This window comes from Mus musculus, chromosome 8 (genome assembly GCF_000001635.26).
Source record: "Mus musculus strain C57BL/6J chromosome 8, GRCm38.p6 C57BL/6J".
In the NCBI taxonomy this organism is placed as follows: Eukaryota; Metazoa; Chordata; class Mammalia; order Rodentia; family Muridae; genus Mus; species Mus musculus.
Genome location: NC_000074.6, coordinates 73,334,904 through 73,357,705, shown reverse-complemented (window position 1 = coordinate 73,357,705; position 22,802 = coordinate 73,334,904). Strand labels below are relative to the sequence as shown.

The 22,802-nt window shown below is 43.5% G+C and overlaps 1 protein-coding gene across 3 annotated transcripts in view; it reads left to right on the top strand.

The window, feature by feature from the left end:
* Positions 1-3,984: 3,984 nt before the first annotated feature.
* The window catches only part of Large1 (LARGE xylosyl- and glucuronyltransferase 1), a 539,124-nt gene continuing 520,306 nt past the window's right edge, over positions 3,985-22,802 (top strand). Inside the window, exons 1-2 of one of the 3 annotated variants that reach the window (NM_001317391.1) lie at positions 4,166-5,240; positions 17,420-17,512. The gene's annotated coding sequence lies outside the window, so the exon portion shown is untranslated. Of the gene's footprint in view, positions 5,241-17,419; positions 17,513-22,802 lie in introns of all 3 variants that reach the window. The other 2 variants (XR_003947238.1, NM_010687.2) reach the window with 2 other exon arrangements.

The following is a 22,802-nucleotide window of genomic DNA, read 5'->3' as shown; positions in this document are numbered from 1 at the left end:
TAGAGCCAAATCCATTCTAATTACCAGGCTCTGAGGTCCGGGGTAGCAAGGCTTCCAGAAGTTAATAATGCTATTTTTGGATTACCTATAACCAGCCTGCTTAATGAACATGATGATGAGTAAATAAAATATTTTTTCATCCCACAAAGAAAGACTATGTCCTCATTCTCTCTTTTATGTCTCGCTTCTGGACTTGCTTTGTTTTCACTTAAATTATGTTCAAATCACACTTTCATTAGTGTTAATTTGCTGGCTTTTATAACAGTCTTTAATTTTTCACCAAGCACCTTCTTTCCTGTGTCTCCCTGATGTGTACATTTTGTTTTGTCCAGGAATGCATTTTGGTTATTGGCCAGAATGACAGAGGAATATTTCATGCTTGATGATGATATTTTCACTTGAAATAAGTCTAGGTTGAATATTATTTACAGATATTGGAGAACAATTCACCTTCTTTAGCCTGAGCTCCTGGGGGCATTCTCAGCTCTCATAAAGGACATCTTTACCTTACTTAGTTGTAAAATGGAGGGTAGAGAGTATGAGATTGCTAAAGACTCTGAAACCTTAAACATTAGAGTGCTAGACATTGCACCCTACTCAGATTTAACGTGACATTTAGTTATTGACAAATGTAACACTATTAAGATATTGGAATCATCCCTTGTTGACTGGTCAGTGTCTCCTGCTGCAGGCTCCAACCTGAATCATTCCCTCCGCATTCGATTATGAGTTGTATTTTTTCCTTTCTCTAGAATCAACACCACATTAATGCTACTTACTCACTGGAACTCGGCCTCCATGATGGTGATGGAGAGTTGGCTTAATGTGGTAAAGTGCTTGCAAACATGAGGAACTGTCATAAAACATTGGCATGGTAGTGTGTTTCTGTCATCACAAGATCAAGGAAGGAGATCAGGAGGCACTCTGGCTTTCTGTCTAGTTTAGCTAAATCAGTGAACTCCAGGTTCAGTGAGAGACTCTCAAAAAATAAGATTGGAAAACACTGAGGAAGACACAGAGCATGGACATTTGACTGACACACACACACACACACACACACAAACAACCAGGCTTCTGCTTGTTAACCTATAGCTGCCTTGGCTTCTGTTGGTAGATCCATTGGTATAAAAGTTATTAAATCCTCTCTGCAAAGTTTCAGTTCCCTAACTACCCACCTCTTGAGGAATGTTCAAATATTCAGAAAACAGTCTCCAAATATTAGAAGAGTGAACCTAGCTTGGAAAGGAAGTGACTTTTTGGTTGACTTTGAGTCAATGGATGCAAAATTCCTTTGGGGGAGGAGTGAGGGAGTCAGAAGTCTGAAAAGCTAGAAACAAAATTCTTGTCTCCTAAGTTAAAATCTCTATATCATATTCACTCTTGACTTGTCTTTAGATCCAAGTTGAAATAGGTACTCAGAAAAAGAGGTCAGAAATCAGGGAGGTGGGAGCTTTTTTTGCCTTCCACTTTGAGATGCCTTTAGGGCCCCCTAGTGGCCATTTTAGGACCTCCAGTTTCTTAAGATTAATTCTGTATGACCCTAACAAAGAGAGGATAGATGAGAAAGGAGGGAGGATGGATGTGTGGGAGGGAGGGCGAGTACAGCTTTTTCACTGGCAGGTGCAATGTTGGTGTAAGGATAAATAGCAGTTGGTTTATAGGGTACAATACTTTCCTGTTTCTCAGTTCTCAGCGAAATCTGTGCTGACTCTTTAGCAATAACAGATATATCTCCTTCTGTATTTTATTCTGCATTCCTTATACTATCTTATAGCCAAAATCTTTTTATGACATTTGTATCTTGGTTTGTGTCAAGGAGGCATAATTCCTAGGCAATCACCTCCAACTTCAGGATACACACACACACACACACACACACACTCAAACCACAGACTTACATTTGCTTAGACTGTGAAATTTAAGAGCTTAACAGTTCTCGAGAGGAAAAATTTAAAATGAGGGAGAATTACCAGTGGCGTATGGGGGTTATAACAGTTTAACCAACTCCCCACTTAGCCCATTCCTTACATCAGTGGTGTACAACTGTAACCTTGGGTTGATTGAGAGAAGCTTTTTCACATTCAATGAGCTTGTTGACACATGCTATGCAACATCAGGAAATCTGGTAGTAACTATGGCACCTCACTGACCCCAGTGAACATTGCTTCCGCTTTACCCCGCTCATATTTTTCAAGATGTAGACAAAGTACCACTTTTGGGCCATTTTAATGGAGACATTTCTTTCCCACATTCATCATATTTGAGTTTCTGATGTTAATTCAATTATTTCCTCTTTTGCTTGTGAATTCCAAGACTCTCCTTTCCCTTATTAACATGTTAATGTATTGTAATAATGCATTTTTACACCATTGATGAACTGAAGCGAAGCGATAAATAAAAAGAAAGCACACATTACTGCTTCAATTTTACCCAGTTCCAAGGTGGGGGCTGGTGTGGGGGAGGAGGAAGAAAGTAGAAAGGACTGCCGTTCTGCAATAAAATAAAATAAAATAAAATAAAACGATCTCTTTGTTTTCTGGGAGTTCTAGAACAAAGCTGTATGTTAGAGGAAGAACTGAGCTGCCTTCGAGCTAAAAGGCTTGGCATTAAACTTTGACACTTTAATGGCTTTTAGGATATTAGATACTATTTTACCATATAATGTTCTTTTCCGACACAATAATGGCATCAAACCCAGATACGATTTGCTATCCCTGCAACGTTCGTGGTAAGACTTATTCTGGTAGAGATAAGACATCAGGACCCCAGCATCGCAGTTAACTATTCCGAAGCAACCGCTACCTTCGGTTCGCATCCTCCAAGACTTAGGCTCCTACTGATTAGGTAAACAGCGCTGGGAACTGAGGGAGAGCCCCTGCTGGTGGTAAAAGGGGTCCTGGCTTCTAGAGAACGCAGGGAAGCCGAGAGTGTCGAGCAGGTCAAAGGACGGTCCAAGGGTGTAGGTATCAAGGCCAGAGCTGGGGATGAGGGATGGGATCAGAGAGGAGCTGGATCTTCGAATGCGAGATTAGAGTGATGCTCCACCTCGGGTAAGATAGTCAGCTCAGAGTCCCGAGATAGGAAGCCCTTTCTAAGGCATCCCACCTCTCTCCATCCTCCCCAGCCATTAAAAGACAGTGGGTGGGCTGCCGGAGGAGATAAGCGCAGGGGAAGACAGAGATTCAGTGGCTCCTACGGATTGGGGGAGGTGGGGACTCTGGGGGAAGGGGCCCCCAGAAGCCAAGGGACCTAGTTGAGGAAAAAACCCGGAAGCTGGATCGCAGTTTCGGAGCTCCGTCTTCCAGTGGGAGTAGACCGTCCGCTCTGGTCCTCTTTCTCACCCAGGCTCTGCTTCAGCCTCAAGGGAGGGTATTCTCCCAAGGGACATCCCATCCCCTTTACTATAACCAAATCTTTCCGCTCCTTCCGCAGTCCGGGCGGACTCTCCGCATCCTCACCTTCCTCATCAACATCCGGAGGCTTAGATGTCCCTTTAGTGGACGTTGAAAGCGGGGCTCTGAGCAAGAGTAAAATTAGAAAGGAGGTGCATCTATGCGTGTATATATGGACACAAAAATGTAGTTTCCTCTGGTGAGGGGGACCAGAGTCTTGCACAGGATTCTTGGATCCAGAATCCAAGCAAGATGATGTCAAACCGCTCAAATCGGGCCTCTTCACAGCTCTGGCTGCCCCATGACCGGTCAACCTAGGGGAGAGCCGCGTTCCCAACCGAAGGAAAAGCAGGGTAAACTTCCTACTTCCCCCCAAACCGTTATTTTGTAAAAGGAGTGGCACGGTGACCCACCCTGCTCGCAAACCGGAAGCAACAATTGCGAACTCAACCCGCCTCTCTTCACTCTCTTTCATCCAAATCTGGGGTAGCCGGAGTCCGGGAAAGAAGGGCGGGGAGCTCCAGCTAGCACCCTTTTCCCGAGACCCGGCCCGGGCTCCGGGCTCCGGGTGTTTCATCCGCCTGCGTTCCAATGAACCAAGGAGCGGAGGGAGGCGCTTGGTCGTAGGCGTAGCCTAGGCAGGGCGGGCACTAGAGACGCACATTCCTGGCGCTACCCATTGGCTGTCCATGCGATCACGGGGAGGAGGCGTGGCCCCGAGGCGGGCTCCGGTCCCGCCCCCGCTCGGAACCCAGCCCAGGATCGCGGTCCTTCCCCCTCGCCCCCCAGCTGCACAGACATGACACAGACACACAGTCACTGCAGCTGCCGAACGAGCCCGACGCTCTAAGCACGCGGCGGCGGCTGGACTAGCCTGGAGCTCCAACACCAGCGCCCGCCAGCGCGCTCCCACGCCGGTCCCCGCACAGCGATTCTCTCCCGGCCCCGCGCGGGAAGCGGGGATCGCGCGCCTGTCCGTTCGCGGCTCCAGGCTGCCCACAGCGTCTGCAGCGGACGAGCGGCTCCAAACCTGAGCGCTCCGGGAAGCCGGCGCGTCTCCAAGGTGGCGGCGGGGGCTGCCCGCCCGGGCTCCCCGCACCCATCGGGCTGCGTCCCGCTCGCGGCGCCCCGGCGGCCGTGACCTTCCAAGGAGCATCTATCCCGGCCCCGCGCCCCCGGTCCCGCGCCCCAGGCCCGGGCGAGGCCCTCTTCAGCGCCCGCTTCTCGCGGAGCCGCGGGCGGGCGGCGCAGGCCCGGGGGGTGGGGGGGAGGGTCACCGCAAGCAGCTACGGTCGGTCCCAGTGCTCGTTCGCCACGCTGGTCTCTCGGTCCGGCTGAGCTGCCTCCAGCCTCCTGCCTCCTGCCTCGCCTCTTCTCCGTGGCTGGGGCTGCCGGTGTACTTGCCTGGCCGGGCCGGTTGCGGGCAGGCCCTGCCCTGAAGGGGTTAAGCGGTCAGGGGCGCGGAAGGTGAAGCCGGCAGAGCTGCGGCTCCCCGTTTCTTCCTGGCGCTGGTTTCCCGGATCCAACCCAGGGCGGCCCCCAGGCCCTTGCCCATGCGAGGCGCCCAGGGCTTGGAAGAGTCCTTCTGGCGTAGAGCAGCTCTCGGCAGCCGCCTCGGAGGAGGAGAAAGAAGGGAGAGTGCTCAGTCCCGGCAAGGCGGACCTTTCCTATTGATATTTGGAGCCCAAGGCTGTCCCGAAGTCTGTGCTTGGCACCGTCGGTCGGTCGGGTTAGAACAGCTCCAGCTGGGATCTCCACCAGGACCCACTGCACTTAGTAGGCGTCAGTGGCACCACGCGGTTCAGCTCTTTCGGAGTGTACCTCTGCCTGGATGTAGTCAAGGCCAAGGTAAGAGCCCTGATGTGCGAGAGAACCATCGTGGGAACGCTTTAGTGAGCAATGCTGGACAACTTATCCAAACCTGTGGCTGGTACCCGGTGTGCTTAGGATGCTAGTAAAAAGGATGGGCACACCGTTTCTGACTTGGCTTTGAGTCCCGGAAAAGCAGGAGGTGGAAGACCCCAATCTCTAGTGTCCCCAGGATCTGTCTCAGGGCCTGACATGCTCTTAGGTGTACAAGATATTGATAGGCAAGAGCGAGTTGGTGTGTGTGTGTAGGGGGCAGGTTCTTAGTAACACCTGGAGGTATTGTTTTCCCGCCACCCTGGGACCCTTCCTGCTTTTCTTCGACGTTCACCTGCCTTTTATGATGGGATGCCCAGAGAACTTTCCAATAGGTTGAAAAGAGGCCGGGTTGGGTGTATGCATCCACATTTTCCAAAAGCTCTTTAGGATAAAGTGGTTGGATGGCATGGATACCCGTGAGGGGGAGTCCCAACCAACATACCTGGTCTGTCCTGTTACACTAAACTTCTTGTAGTCATCAGTGTCTACTCAGAGCTTCCTGTAAATGTCATTGCTTCTGGAGGTTGGAATGATAAGTATGTTTATCATGAAGTTATACTGTTCATCGCCTTGAAATGCCCCCGCTCTGTAAGGATAGTTCTTTCTATAAGCTGTCTTTACCAGTGTGAGATTTATTAAACCTGTGCACTTCTGGACTTTAAATGGGTCACTTGAGAGGGAACAGATTGTCTTTTGCTGACCCAGTCCATCTCCTGGGTGACCCTTTTTAATAGGGATGCACTGGTTTGGGTTTTGTTTTTTGTTTTTTTGTTTTCCCTGTTCCAGTGCTGATGTACCTCAGTTGAGTAGGTTTCTGCTGAATTCTGAATCTGTGAATTTTGTCACTCAGTCCATTAAAATGATATCCCGAGGGAGCAAAAGAGCAGCTTACATTTTCTGTGAATGTCACAGGAAGTTTACTGAGTCTTATGTAAGTGTCTCAAAAGAGAACTCATACTCTTTCTTCCTTTAGGGCGACAGAGGGAGGTTGGAGGGAGTGGCACGCCACCCTTTCTGACACAGGCGGGCACCCAAAGTGCTTTCTTATGAGTGGAGGCAGGCATCTGAGGCTGATGTTTCTTTTTGCCTCTCCTGCCTTCCCACCTCAGGATTCACTTTGATAGACTCCAGATTGGGAATGATATAAATTAGGAAAAGAACAGTGGTGATTTCTTTTCTCGTCTCTCACAAATGGTTGATATGAATCAATTACTCATCTGTGTGTTGGGACCTTACTGGAGCAGGAAAAAAAAAAAAAAAAAAAAAAGCAGACTAAGAGAAAACTTCCATGAAGGTTTCACACATCTCTTGGGTATTTTCAAAGAGTGCTTTTCCTTATTGAAAATTGCTTGAGGAGAACGCACATTTATGGAGCTGGGGTCTGTTAATTTCAGAACGGAAAGTGAACTGAAGGAAGGATCTGCACAGAAGGGCAGAAGCTATGAGGATTTAGATGTTAGTGGATTTGCCAAAGAAAGGAGGCGAACTCCCGTAGGAGAACAGGGAGGCTTCTAAAGAAGACATTCCCACCAGTGTGGGTGAGCACAGGCTGCCTGCAAGTGTGGGCTCCCAGTGCTTCAAGAAATGGTCTGAATTGTGGACTAATATATTTTGATGTGAAAGGATATAGATTCTTTTGACTTTTAAGTTGAAACTGGATGAGCTTTAGAAATAAAATCAAAGGTTTTTATCCTCTCATAAGTTATGAGAATACTTCTTGTCTAGGTCACCAAGGTTTTTCTAGGATCTGTGTTCCTGAGCTGTTCTTTAAAGTCAGTGCTGGAAGGCAAGAGTCTGCTTTTCCCAGTGTCTCTCTCCATCCTTCAGCCGCCTACAGGACACTAGGGGGAATTGTTTTCTATTCTGTCACCAAAGCACAAAGACCAGGAACAGATGCTAGAAATGACTATGGCTTGTTGTGAAAGCTCATGATCGTAAGTTTTTGGTACTCAGTTTGTGCTTGCACTGTTGAGTGGATGGTTGGCCTGGTTTATTCTACAATGTCATGTGGACTGTGTGGGTGTTAACTGCAAAGTGTTAAGGGAATATCTGGTAAGATTCAAATACAGTGGTTTAAGTATATAAGGGCTATACATTTTGGGAACATTGGCTCCTGTAAACTGCCTTTTTAACATTAGTTCATGCTAACTTTAAATTCCCTAATGGTGCTGGTAACTGTCCTCCATCCCCTTTGTACTTCTGAGGACCAAGCCTCATGATTGCTGAGTGAGTGCTCTGACGACTACTAAGATACATCCCCAGCCCCTCCTTTTTGGGGGACGATGTGGGGATGTGCTTTTGGACAATATAACTCAGTCTTCAAAAATAACACTTCTTCAGGACATTTCTGAAATTAATTCCATTAAACTTAAATTTTCTTGCTGTCATACCCTTAAAAGTACATTCCTTACACAGATAGTAACATAGTATTTGACAGTGTGGTTGGACTTAGATGTGCTCTCCATTTTTAACAGCGTTAAATCATTAGTGTCTGGGATTCCTACAGCAGAATTAGAAGATAATTGTATTTCCCCAAAGATCAAAGTCCCTTGGCCCAGGTCTACCCATAGCAACTAGCTCTTATGAAAGACTTACAGGGGATGAAGGAAGAGTCTAAGAGACTGGCCATTCCAGCATACTGGCACTCAAAGGACAATTTTCACCAAGATATTGGTCCTGCTGGAGTCTTAAAAGCTTGATTTAGCATGTAGACTTAGACTTTGTTCAGAACCTGCAAAATTCTGCAAGTTGTTTCAGTACCTGGAACCCCAGAGTCTGTTAGATTGCATCTGTGACCTTTTACTCATAAGTATAGTGCATATGTAGGTAGTTTAAGGAGAATGGCTACTGTGGTCTAGGAAAAATGATCAACACAGAGTCTCATCCTTCTCTTAGGGCTTTAAGGATTGATCTTCATAGGTGCAGTAGGACCAAGGGGTAAGAGACTGAAGGAAGAAAATATTTAGGGCTGTGGTCCTAAGGCATGAAGGGAGGCTTATAAATTTGGGGAAATCCCTTTGGTAGGGGTGGCAGAAGAAGTTGAGGCAGAGTATTGGATTCTGTAAGGTCAGTGAGGCAGGAACAATGACAATTTGGGGATGTGGCTTTGCTTTATGTGCTGGGCACTGTGATGTTGATATCTGGAAATCAGTAGGTAGATTTCAGTAGAGTTAACTGTTCTTGCTTTTAGTGTAGCAAGTAGTGATTTGATTGATTCTGTTTTTTGTTTTTGTTTTTGATTTTTTTTAATGGCAAATGCTTTGCTCTGTGCCGAAGTCATAAGGGTTCTTCATTTGTCTCATTGGTGATCAGCTGTAGCAGGCAGCCATTCACTCCTGCAAGTTGTGTACAACTGTGCAGGTATGTTCAAAGGATGACTTTGAAGTTTCTACATTAGTGGGAGTAAGGAAGACAGCAGTGTGGAAACCCCAGTATACATTGTGTATGAATAGTCAGTGGAATGGCAACTGGAAAAGGAGAATTTCTAGAAAAGGAAAGCTTGGAGTCAGAAAGTTAGTGCCTTGACTGGGCCCCTTACTAGCAATTGTGCCTCAGTCTCATGCTCTATGAAATCAAAATGGGGCAAGAATGGTTGTTGGGCAAGTTCCAACAGAGGTAGTTGATTATCTCATATTACTATTAAACATAGACAGATGTTTTGGTGTCCATGTTTTTCTCCATAGAGCATTTTTCCTGTCCTTTCAAAAACTGCTAGCAATGCAGATGAAGAAAGGATTTCTTTTCAAGCCTAAGTCAGGCCTCTGTGTACATGAATGACATCTGCGGTTTCATGTGTAATTACACAGTAGTGGGAAAAAAAGGGCCCAGTTACTTAACACGTAATACAGTATGGCAAGGGCAAAGCTGCCTTCTGTTAGAATACATTTTATTTTGTATTAGCTCCAGATAGAGTTATGACTGTGCTTCCCACCAGAACATGGCTTCTGTATTATAGTCATTTCTATTTTCTTCTTAACTTTCTTTGCTGTTGGAATAGTTTTATCTGTAAATGGGAGTATTCCTGCATGTGTCTGACTACTTCTGTGTGTTGTAGTACTAAACTCTAGTGTTTTCCTGGGTCTTCATATCTGTCAGGGATTGGTTCTTAGGTCCTTACCCCTTAATACCAAATTCCACATATGTTCAAGCTACTTTTATAAGATGGAATAATGCTTGTATAGAAACTTAAAAAACCTCTAGATTATTTATAATACCTACTCCAATGTAGATGGTACATAAATACTTATTACAGTGTGATGTTTATAGACTAAATGACCAAATGAAAAAGTCTACATGTTTAGCATAGATATGATTTTTATTTTATATTTTATTTAAAGATTTAGTTTTACTTTATGTGTATGAGTGTTTTGTCTGAAAGAAAAGTGTACTATATGCATGTCTGTATCCCAGATGTCAGAAGAGGACACTGGATTCCCTGGAATTGGAGTTATAGACAGTTGGAAACTGCCAGTGGGTTCTAGAAACTGAGTTCAGGTCCTCTGCAAGAGCAGCAAGTGCTTTTAACTGCCATGCCATCTCTTCAGCCCTAGACACAAATTCTAATGCTTCTTTCTGCTGTTAGTTAAACCCTCTTAATCTGAGGGCTGATTGCATGTGGTCAGGAAGAAACTCAACAGTGGAGTTGTGCACTCCTGTCTGCAGGTTATTAGAGAGAGTGGAAAGTCAAAGTTGGAATTGTGATCTCCATAACCAAGTAAGTACATTTAATTTTATTTGCCTGCCTGCCTGCCTACCTACTTACCTACCAACCTACCTAACTACCTACCTACCTACCTTCTCTCTCTCTTCGTCTCTCTGTCTCTGTATCTCTCTCTCTCTTTCCAGGACCAAGTATATTAAATTTCCCTTCCCTCCCCTCCCCTCCCCTTCCCTCCCCTCCCCTCCCCTCCCCTCCCCTCCCCTCCCCTCCCCTCCCCTCCCCTCCCCTCCCTCCCTCCCTCCCTCCCTCCCTCCCTCCCTCCCTCCCTCTTTCTTTCTTTCTTTCTTTCTTTCTTTCTTTCTTTCTTTCTTTCTTTCTTTCTTTCTTTCTTCATTCACTTTACATTTTGATCAAATTTGCCCCCCCAACCCCTTAGCTCCCCCACCCCCCTGACCCCCAACTTCTGAGGCCTGAGAAACCTGCCCAGCTAGGGGAAAGGGATCAAAAGGCAGGCAAGCATCTTGAGTCTGAGACTCAGTCCACAGTCCAGTTGTTAGGGGACCTACATGAAGACCAAGCTGTACAACTGCTGCATATGTGATTCTTCCACAAGAATCCCTGAGCATTCCTAATGTTTTGCTGTGGGTTTCTGCATCTGTTTCCATCAACAGCTGGATGAAGCCTTTCAGATGACAGTTGTGCTAAGCTCCTGTCTGGGTGCTCCTTGTCCCCACAGGTGTCCTCTGGAGGGAAGGTGATAGACCTTAGGTGGACAACATGTAGCTTACCTCACGTATATTTAATTTTTTTAAGAGCAGGAGCCAAAATAGAGGTGGTAAAAGGTGTGTGTGTGCGCGCGCCTACACATGAGTACCTATATGTGTGCTTGTATTTTCTCATTTCCTTTGCACCCTCCATGCCTGCATTGAGTGGGGTCAGATTGTCAACTCAGGTTTCCTGTGTTCCTTGGATTCCAGGAACCATCTGTCAGTAAAGTATTGCTTATCTTGTACCTTTTAAGTTAGTGTCTCCCGAGAGGGAAAGGACTAACCTGAGCTAGTTTGTGGTAAGGTTTAGACTGCCAGGTAGGGTTTTTACCTTTCTGCTCTGAAATGGGAGAAGACTTAGAGTCAAAAACAGACTTGCTTAAAAAGAATGTCAGCCTTTGCTCTTGGTTACAAACGTCATAAAACCTCTCATACATGAGGCCATGAACATATGAGCAATCTCTTGCTTCTTGTATATGGTGCCAACTGGTTAATCCTGGAATGTTACACTAGTACTTAGCTACTAACTACTTGAGAAAGACCTGCATTGTGATAGAAAGAAAACAAAGCAAAAACAATGTAGTAGATAAATACAAGAGTTGGCCCTTCTGGGATCTTCTCAGAAGAAAGCCTTCCCATTTGACCTTATAGTGGAGAGGCTGGATAAAGATGAAAGTATGAAAGTCAAGTCAGGAAGAATATACCCTGACTTGTTGCTTCTGGATTCCCTGGGGACAGAGTGTAATGCTTATTGGAAAGAAGAAATCTCAAGTGCAATGTGATTCTGAGAGTCTGTTATTATTTTAATATTGAAGCGAAATGGGGGAGTACTATATTTGAGGAAAGTTTGGCATATAAAATCTTCTGTTAAAACCAAGTAATTTAAGATAAGTAATTGTTTGAGCTATGAAAAGATTTTTATTTTACAAAAGTGATTTATTGTGGGTCTCTGTTTAATGGCTGCTCCTTTATGGTATTTGAAATTATTTTATGAATACAATCCTGATGGACAGTTTTAGGAGACTCATTTGTTGTTAGGTAATGTTGGGGACTTTGAGCCATAAAATAGAATGTCTCATTTGATAGCCAACTAGACTTACCTGCCATGAAGCCCAGTATGGGATTTGTACAGAAAGAAAAGCATGGCTTATTTAAATGTTTGAGTTCACCAACTAAGTATATGGAACAAATCACTTGGTAAACTCACTGTTCCCAGGATTCTGATTTTCTTGTTATCTTAACTTTGGCTTTTTTTTTTTTTTTTTTTTTTTTTTTACTTAAATGTGTGTGTGTGTGTGGGGGGTGTACGCGAGTGTGCACACACGCACTCACGTGCTGACAGTTCTTTCACTGCCACAGTACTATCAGTTGTTTTGCGGTTGTGTGTCCCCCCACCCCCATCCCCAAGTACCTTTATCTCTTATCAAGTTCTCAGAAGAGAGTTTGTTCTAGGAATGGAGTGCAATGGAGGCGTTTACTCTGCAGAGGTAATTTTGGAATTGCAGGTAATCACAGGCCCCGGTAGAATGGAAAGTGCAGTCTCACCCATAATTTGAGCCTCTCTTGCCACATTATGGGCTTTGCTTTGGACAGGCAGCAGACATGGATGGAAATGGAGTCCTGACTACTGGCAGAGCTTTTGCCCTTAACAGTGCCTTTTCTGAATTACCAAGGCCAAATGGAAAGAAAGGGCTTGGCTAATCTTTCCAGCTCTCCATGGTAGCTCTAGAGTTTAGGAGGATTTGCATAGCACATGGTCTTGTGCGAGTTTCTTTCTTTGTGTTTTTTTGTTTGTTTGTTTAATTCATAAAGGCATCTGGTCTTGAGTGTTAGTCTGTAGTTAGATTGCTATTGCTTCAGATGCATTGATGTATATGAATAAGGTTAACATGTGTGGCTGACTAGAAGGCATCATTGCCTCCTTCCTTTAGTTTCCAGAATAGTTGTGTGGATCCTTAATAAGCCAAAAGTATGTACCAGTTTTGCTGACAGATACAGATTCTCATCTGGGAGAGGCATTTATTGTTCTTTGGAAATGCAGGTGGAAGGATAAGGGGTGGATTTTTTTCTACCTCTACTGTGGTGACTGGTTCTTAGTAGCTCTGCACTCCAGGAAGTAGTCAAAGTGTGTGCCTCAGATGATTTAGTAAATGAAAGTGTGGCCCTATGTTCACAGTTTGGTGGAGTGATCATGGAGGGGAGTTAGTTGCAGCAGACCCAGGTGTGACTGGATGAAGTTGGGCAACTTGAGGTCACTTCGTGGAACTTTCATTTCCCACCTGTGTTGGAAATTTCGGATCACCATAATAAGTTCTCTGAAGGCTTGTCTTTGTGTGTTTGACATTGATAACCTGGAATGGGCCCCATGTTCTTTCCTCGGAATATATAGAGATTTTAACTTGTTTGGAATGAAAATGGGTGTGCTCTTAAGATGCCTCACATGCAGATACCAAGATGTGCTGAAAATGTCTTGAGAAGCATTTTCAGTACAAGCCTTAGAATGACCGAGGATGTTGACATCTCTAGTGCTGATGACAGTGGCTGTGACATGACTGTGGATCAGGCTTGTTAGTCTGTTAGGATCAAGTGGACTTCTGGAGTTGAAAGGCTAGAGACCTGCCTGAGTGGGAAAAGGTCAAGATGTCTTCTTCTGTGTAGAGTTGAGGGTGCTTCACCTAGGCTCCAAAGGGCTCTGGGCTAGCATGGACATCTCTGTGTGATCAGAGCAGCTATACTGGGACAGCATTTAGTCTGAAGAAGGCACCTGAGTTCCCAGATGAGCTCCTTCATCCATTCAGCCTGAAGGAGACAGTTGAACCCCCTGACCAGCTCCTTTATCCCGGAACCTTGGATACCCATGCTGGTAAGGTAAGGAGCATTGTTCACAGGCACAGTGACTTAAGTCCATGGTCACTGTTCACCACTCTTGGTTCTTCTAGGCTCTGTGCTCAGCTCCCTGTCTGCCTTTCCATGCACTCCACTTCAGTTTGTTTCATACCTTCCTTAACAAGACAAGCCTTCATTAGAATCACTTTTAGTGACTTTATCTCTACAGCTTCTCTGATAGTGTGGTAAGGTCACACCAATATTAGAATTCATGGGAACATCCCATAAGTGTGTCAAATTAAACCTAGAGACTTCTGATCTTGTCCTTGAGATACTCAGTTGGAGAGGTTGGGAAAAATGTGCTGAGTGAAGAAGCACAATAGCAGATAACAATTGAGTCACAATTGAGTAGAAAGGCAATGGCATTGAGTGTTGAGCTGAAGATGGTAATGGGAACTGCACACTGGAGCTGGCTTTAGCCTTTAAAACTCAGTGAAAGAGGCAATATTTACATCAGACCCTTGGATATGAAGTTCTTAAACCATTATTGGAAGGGCTTATGGAAGGTCAGGCCATGTAAAGTTGACAAGGCAAATACCTAATTTGAGGTTTGAGAAGAAACCAGTGAGAGTCTATTAGCAGAAGCATTGCAAATAAAATGAAGAAAGGAATACACTCTGCTTTGACCCAAATACCTCACCGTAGGCTCCGTCTTCAGATACTGGCAGAAAATTCAGGTTCTGACACATGAACTTCTGTGAACAATGCTCCTTACCTCTGACTTATGAACTTCTGGAGGACCCACTCAATTGTAACAGCATGCGTTGTCTAAAGATCCCTGGCTGGCATTGTTGCCATAGGATAGAGGCCAACAGATGCTTCTGTAAACTTTTCCAGTCTTAATCATTGGCTCAACTTAAGCTTGGCATTGATGTTGTAGATATTTAACATTACTCATCATAAAGGCAGCCTACTTGGAACAAAGTACACTTGTGACATAGCCACAATCTAAAAATAGCACTTTCTATTTGGGCTGTGCTGGGGGACAGGGGTTTGGTGACCTGGAACCTCTCTTATTGGAAGTTTGTTTAAATGGACCCAGGGTTATAGAGCAAACAATCTTTTCTCGGCTTTGGATAATAACACTGAGTGTAATACAGACAATTCTGTTCTTCGTGAGTGTCTCCTATGTCAGCTACAGAGAGGTGAAAGCAGACTGCTCAGAGTTCTTCCATCTGGGCTGTGTGCCACAATTGGAGCCTGCTCTGTGCTCCACCCTCTACCCTCATGACTGCCTTGCTTCTCTGAAGTTTCTTCCTGCTGGATTATGAGGACATTCTTTGCAAAATGGTGGAGTAAGCCATTCTGGATAGTAGGGTTTTTTAAGTAGGATATTCCACTCCCTAAAAGAGAGGTTTTTATATCTCATCTTTGGGGAATGAGAGCTTTTCTGGAATATTCTGTGGATTTACCCTCGCTGGCTCATTGCCAGTGACTGGCAACCATCTACCCTTCTTAGTGGACATACAAAGCTTTTCTGAACCATCTGCAGCACATTTGTTTCATCTCTTCCCCTCTCCCATTTTAGGAACCACCAGTCCCTAACTCTGTAGTTTTTTTACTTATTGGTTATTTTCCCCAAACCTAATAAGGTCTGTATTTACTTTCTTTGCCTGCTCAGCTCTTTCCTTCTTTTCAGCCTGGGACATCTTTAGTTCCCATTTGAAACAAGTTTAGGAAGTCCTGTCTCCTAGCTTTTCTGATTCTCGCTTCATAATGACACTGATACTGCCATCCTGTTCCAGTTTCTCAGAGTTCTAGCCCTCTAAGCTGGGGCTTTCCTGTCTTCAGCACTCATTGCACCAATCTTTGTGGCTCTATCCTATACTTGGAAGTACTCTTTGGCCAATAAATGGTGTAATCTATTGTAGGTTTTGTCATATTTACTGGGCTGGTGTAATGTAGTGGTTTTCTATTAGACCTCGAGGGTCTCATTTTCCTGAAGGGGTAACTAGGATGATGAGAATTTGCTCCTTAAAGCATTTTCATCTATGCTGACTGCATACCCCTTTGTCCCAGGTTTGAGACCTAGCAGAGGGGAGGTAGGAATGGAGTTCTTGATAGACTAGAAGAGCTGGGTTCTGGGTATCTGAACTCAGGTCCCCATGCTTATGTGGAAAACACTCTATTGCCCAAGCTATCTCTCCAGCTCCCTGCTTCATTTTGTTGTCCCCTTCTCTCTCAAGCTTTTGAATCTTTCTAGCTTGAGCCTTGGATGCTGATAGACCCTGACTTCTACTTAGATTTAATTCTTCCCACATTCCATTAACGAACCAGATGTGTGGAATGACAGTTATAAATGATTGAGAAATTATTGAAGAGTGGTGTGGAGTGACTGAGCAGGACTGGATTCATTTCTACAGAAACTCAGCAGTGGTGCCTAAAGTCTGCTTAGATTATGTCATATTGCTTGTGGTGTTGCTGAGGCCCATTTAGGTTTTCTTGTACTGGCCCTGTAAGCTAGGCATCCTGCTACATGAAACAGATTATGCTTAGTAAATCATAGGGGCTTTTCAGAGAGTTTGTATGATCTGGGCACTCACATGACTTCCTGAACTTACACTTGGCTCAGGGTGTTTGTTCTCGGGGCCAGAATGCTTTTGCAGAGGTGATCTGACTTAATCCATGCCAACAGATACTTTCTCTTGGCTTACCTTTTGCTTTCCCCCATCTGTTTGAGTTTGCCGACATACAATTCCCATTGAAACAGAGCTTTTGAGTTCATTCAGTCTGTTAACTTTTGTATGATGTTGACAAACCCCTCAAGAAGTACCAGCTGTTTTCGTTGTTATTTAGAATTCTACCTCACCTCTACACACCTCTTTTACCTGTACATTACCCTTTTATGATGAGTGCACTTGGTTAACTTGATGGTAGGATGGTACCTGAGGGATGGAGGAGAAAGAAGAGAGGGAGGAAGGCAGGCCACGTGCTTTATGTTTTCAATTCTAGAAACTCTGCAAAGGTACTAATGATAAAAGCAAATTCTTGCACTTGTACTAACCCACCCATCATTGTATTAGTTATTTTTCTGTTGCTCTGATGAAATACTAGAACTTATAGAGGAGTTTATTTTACCTTAGAGTTTCAAAAGACTGACCATCGTCATGGTGGTGGGAACTACATGGTATGCTGGCAGGAACAGCAAGCTGGATGATTATATGCCCAGAAGTAGGAAACTGGCGTGTGTGGGTTAAAGTAGGGGTGGAGGAGTTCAGAAAACAGGAATGGGGAGAGACTATTAACCCTCAAAGCCTGCTCTCAGTGGCTTCCTTCCTTCAGCAAGACTGCATTTTCTTAACGGCACCATAACTCCTCTAAATACCATTATGAACTCCAAATAGGTATTCAAATACATGAGCCTATGGGGAGCATTTCCCATTCAAATCACTATAGTCTTGCTCTTCTGTCTCATAGGAAATTTGCCTTCTGACAGGGAGGAGGGTATTTGAGTTGCATAAGAAAAGATCCTGACTTAGCAAGTTGTGATCCAGTTTATAAAATTATGGTGATTGATGATGGTAACAGTTGTAGATACCATGTATCATATACATGTTTGTAAGTTATGCTTTAACTGTGGGATATATTTTGATACTTTCTGTATAGCTTTTGAGTACTTTTCTTTTACAGTTCAGGGAACTGAGGTAAACAGAAGTTGCTATTTGCACAGGTATTAAACTATAGGCTGGAACTTCCAGTTCCCCAAATATTGGATTCTTTTTGTTTAATTTTTAAAGATTCATTTATTATTTTAATTTATATGTAAACATATGTGCCTACACAAGTTTTTGTGTACCATGTGTGTGCAGGTACCCACAATGGGCATTGGATCCCCTGGAACTGGCAGTAGTGAGCCACCTAACGTGGGTACAAGGAGTTGATCCCAAGTCCTCTTGAGAGCAGTAAGTATTCTTACCCATTGAACAATCTTTCCACCCCTGTGAATCCCTGTCTCCATATTGGCTTTACATCTCTCTCTTAGGATTCACTAATCCAGGTGGCTTGTTTTGTTTTTGAAGCATATAAACGCATAATAATATTGAAAACTGGTCTGTAAGTATGCAAGTAGATTATGGGAGATCATTCTTTAGATCCTCAACTTCATGATCCCAGTCCTGAATTTGCTCATTCTGAGATGACCCTCCTGCCTTGTCTGTGGTTCTCTCAGTTTCCTTCTCAGTTATCTTTAGCATTTTGTAAAGAATACACCAACTAACATTACTCTGGTACATTGTTCTGGCTATAAAACTCTGAAAGACTCCTCCATACAAAGCAACTATTTGAAATTGTTGTGAGAACCCTCTTTCAATTCATAAGGATGCCCCTTGTGTGTTATCTGATTAATTTCATAGTGGACACTGGGCATTGTATTCTTGTGCTAAGAAATCTTATGAAGTTCTTAGCTTTTACAAAGAAACTTACTCTTAAATTTTAAAGTAAATGATGGATCTCAGATTGCTAGATTCATGTAGAAGTTTTATTTGTGTTAATGTTTGTCATGTGAGAAAAAATTATATCCATACAAACTATTTAGGGTTTGTTGTAAAATTTAGATGTCAACTTAAAAATAAGCAAGGTGGTGCATGTGTTTAAAACTTGTAGTAGTAAAATAATATTGGCTTGACAGTCATTCTCTCTACAATACTGAAGTTTGGAATGTATAAATTTTAAGTGTTTTTCTCCTTTAGACTCTTATCTACTTAAGGTTTGGTCTGTAGAATTTTTGGGACTTTTTTTCTCCTCAAACTCATGTTTGTGGCTGACTACTCTTGAAAGTATATAGGATTTGCAGAAAATGCAAACTTATTTTAAATTTTGTTGAAACAATTGCCCTTGTAGCTATACTGTGAGTGTATATAGCAGTTTCTCAGTGGCTACGTGGGGGCTCTGTTAGGAATAAAAGATAAAAACTTAATTAACACTGATGTTGCCCAGTGCACTGGATAGTTTCCTGTCAACTTCACATAAGCTAAAGTCATCTGAGGAGGGAATCATAGTGAATGAAACGCCTCCATAAGATTGGGGTGTAGGCAGGCGCTGTAATGCATTTTTAGATTAGTGATTGATGGAGGAGGGCCCGACCCATTTTAGGTGGTACTATCCCTGGGCTCCTGGTTCTGAGTTCTATAATAAAGCAGGCTGAGCAAGCCATAAGGAGCAAGCTAGAAAGCAGCACCCCTCCATGGCCTCTGCATCAGCCCCTGCCTTCAAGTTCCTACCCTATTTGAAGTTCTGTCTTGACTTCCTTCAAATATGTCAATGATATTGAAGGATAAACCAAATAAACCCCCCTTCCTGTGTTGCTTTGAACATGGAGTTTCCTCACAGCAAAAGTAACCCTAACTAAGATACCCAGGATCGGTCATAATGCAGTTTTATCTGTTTTTGAAAGTGAAATTAGAGGCCAAACTAGACTCGGGTTCTCAGTGTCCTTGGATGTCAGTTACTCTTTTCCTCTGCCTTTCAGTATGTTATTTTCATTCTCTGGAAAGCTCTTAATGTGTGGTAGGATGGTCCCTGTAGCCGGTCTTTCATTTTATGCAACTCAGTATCTCTGCTGAATAGGAGCATCCTTTCCCAGTCTGTCTGGTAAAGTGATAGCCATGTTCTGGGTGGGAGATCCAACCTAACATCCCAGAAGTGGGTTGGATGGAGGGGATGAGTCCTATTTGAATGGCTCTCCACAGTGCTCCATAGGCAGATTGACCAGGATATTTTGAAGCTACTAGGTTTATTCTCTTGTGCGACTTCCTCTACTGCCCCAGCCACCAGCTTCCTATTGGGATGTGCACTTAGTCAATGGCAGCATGGCATGGGAATTGCCTTCTATTTCTGGGGTTTGTCATTTTAAGACCTTAGGCAAAATGAGGGAATTCTTGACAGTGCATTTTGTGATTCCTCCTTCCCCCTCAACATTGTTTTACTTATTAAACATGTTAAAAAGATACAATAAAAATACTAGAAACCATGTGGGATGCCAAGGATGACAAAACAGTGCTTCGTAAAGGTGTATTCATAAGGTGGGGGATGGGTATTTCAATAAGTGCTATTTAACATGGCCATTATCCTTTTAATTCAAGCAGCGGTAATTGCCCATATTCAACCAGACCCTCACAGGATAGGACGTGTGATTCTAGTCACTCCCTTCTGCCCATTCCCTCCTTAACTGCATATTTTCTTGGGAGATGCTCCAGAATATAGTAGACGGTTGTCTGGGATAGGGATTCCAGTGATAAGTTTTCCTAAGGTCATCACTCATATCAGGGCGATTTTTTTTCTGGTCACACTATTTTGGGGTTACCCATACTTATGTAAACAGCACCCATGTTCCTATAAGTAAGTCCAATAAACTTGGGTTCATCACACTGAGGTTGGATGGGATACTTTCTTTGGTATATTACAGGAACTGTGTCTAGCTAGGTAAGACATGGCTGGTTCACCTTTCCCCAGGAAAAGTGCCAAAGCCACCACAGACATTTATTGTCTAATAATTCTGAGGCCAATGTGTAGAAGGACAGTGTCTTCCAAGGCCTGGCTCCTTTGTCAGTCTTACATGATCTTCATCCTTTGCTTACAGGGCTCTAATCTGCTCATCTTTTATGGATAAAACCACACTGGATTAGGATAATGACTGTATTTTACCTTCATTGCCTTCATGAGACCCCCCTCGACATACACAGTCATATCCTGATTTGCTGTGGATAATTACAGACTTCAATATTTGAGCTTTGTAAGGAGCCATAATCCTGCTCTTAGCAGGGATGTGTTTTAATGCAGTCCAATGGGTTATATTTTACCAGCCTCATGTAAACTTTCAAACACAGATTTGTAGCAGATTCTTGTGAATGCAAACAAACCAATTTAGGGATGGTGTGCTTGTAGGCTGCTGTTTGGGAAAACCCTTTCACTTGGAAGGAATGGAAAGGAGCAAGGTATAGAGAAGCTTGCCTGAAATGCTTGTAAGTGGTGGCAAGGATCACCTTGCACAGGTTCAGTGCTGCCTTGGTGGAATCACAGCATTGTCATTATCATTACAAAGAATTTCTCAAGGGTGGGCTTTGTTTGTAAAATGAACTCCCCAAGGTTAAGATGCAGCTTTGCTGCAGTGAGATGGTCTGCCCTTGTCAGAACTGACCTCTCTCTCCACTCTGCATGAAGTAGTGGATTCTGTGGTCAGGAGCTCTGCTGGAGTCTATGGTGTTAGAGCTGGTGTGTACATGGGTGACATTCTTGTTGTCCTGTTTTACGAGTTTTAGGGAGCACAATTTGCAGATTTAGGGCAGATAAGTGATTTGACCAAGTCATAAAAGGGCCACTGTTGTGATGGAATGACTTTCATGAATTCCCTGAGCTCATCATCTCTAACACTATTCAGATGACAAACCTGCCCATTTATCTGTTTTGTCAAGACAGTTTCACTCTTGTTTAGTGTTAACCGTTGTTTTAATTGTTAACTGTTGTTTTAATTGCTATGATATGCTCATTGTCTGGCTTGTCTGGATTGGAAATGGAGAATCAGTTGAGGAGATATGGCCATAGGAGTTGTCATGTTAGATTGTAGTTTTTCTATGTCAATCCCCATCCTTCATTTTAATCTTGCTTACCTGCTATCTAAAATGTTCTAAGCTTTATGTTTGAGAGCAATCATTGCTACAAGTTGTAGTTAAAAATGCTTTGATTACTTCTTGCTTAGAAGCTTTCTGAGTGAAAAGCAATTCAGTCCGTAAGAGAACCAGACTGAATATTTGTGTGTGTGCGCGTGCAGGCATGTGCATGGGAATGAGAATATGTGCATGTGGAGGTTAGGGGTTGATATCAGGTATTGTTTTCTATTGGTCTCCACCTTATATATTAACACAGAATCACCTAATTGAACCCAAAGCTCATGCTCTGGCTAGCCAGCTCACTCTGGGAATTCCCTGCCTTCACAGTACTTCTCTTACAGGGGCTTTACCACACCTTCCCTGCATTTATGTAGGTACTTGGCTCTGAAATCTGATCCTCATGCTTGTGAGGTAAGCGTTTAACCCATTGGGCCATCCCCCAGCCTCATGATTCTCCTTTTGGTCCTAGTACCAGCTGTTTGCTTAGGGCTCACATTGATAACCCCACCTTAATTTGATCTCTTCGATAAAGACTTTATTCTTTCTGAGGTATTGGGGATTAGGACTCAAGCATGTTTTTGGAGGCAGGAAGTGGGACACAATAAAATCTATAATACCCTGAGTTTCATATTTTCTGATTTGTGAAACATTGACCACCGTCCTTTCCCTTTAGCTGAGGGAACAAGCACAGTCTTGTGGGAAAGCATTCTAGAACACAGATGCTTCAACTTTGGGATGAGGTGGAAATACTGTGCCTTCATGGAAACGGACCTTTTTGGGTTTTGAACTGGGATCTTTTCCTGGATGATATAGAATAGAGTCTTCTCAGGATCATGGAGAACAAGAAGGAACAGTAACCTACTACACCATGGTGGTGAAGAACCTGTACTCTAAAGTGTGGAATGCTGCTGAGTTATAAAGTATGATAGTCTAGGAATATGACATACATCATTTTCATTTTATAATGTGTTTATTGGGACATGAGCCTAATATAGGTAAAGGAACGTTTTCATGTATCCCCAGGTTGATGGTAAAATGCCTCATACCAACTCCGTGATATCAAAGCAGGAGTTAGGTCTTATCCATGAAAGGTTCTGAGTTTTTTCAATTAAAAATTTTTTAAAAATAAAATATGAATTTTGGCTTAAGTTGCATGCTAGGTAGGAACTCAAAGAATGCTGGTCCTGCACTGAGAGGGGCACATCACTGGAGTGGGGACTGCACCCCATAGACTTAAGGATGTCTAGTTAACTGATTTGTCTGAATTGAATGAGCACTGACTACTGCTATGGGTGTGAGTCCTGAGGTATACATCCTAGTCTTTGAGTCTTTCATTGGGTTGTATTTTGTTGTTATTTCTTTTTGTGAATTAGATTTTGGTATCCAAAACAGTTCGTGTTCTCTTACAACACTGGAGATCTTCACACTGACACTGCAAAGAGCCTAGGCTCTAGCTTATTTTAGTGTAATACAAATTGCTGTCAGATTATATAGATATCTTGACTTTTTTATTTTGTTTTGTAGCTGATTTTTGAAACAGTGTCTTGCTGTAGCCCAGGCTGGCTAAGGCAGTCAGCTCTTAATTTTT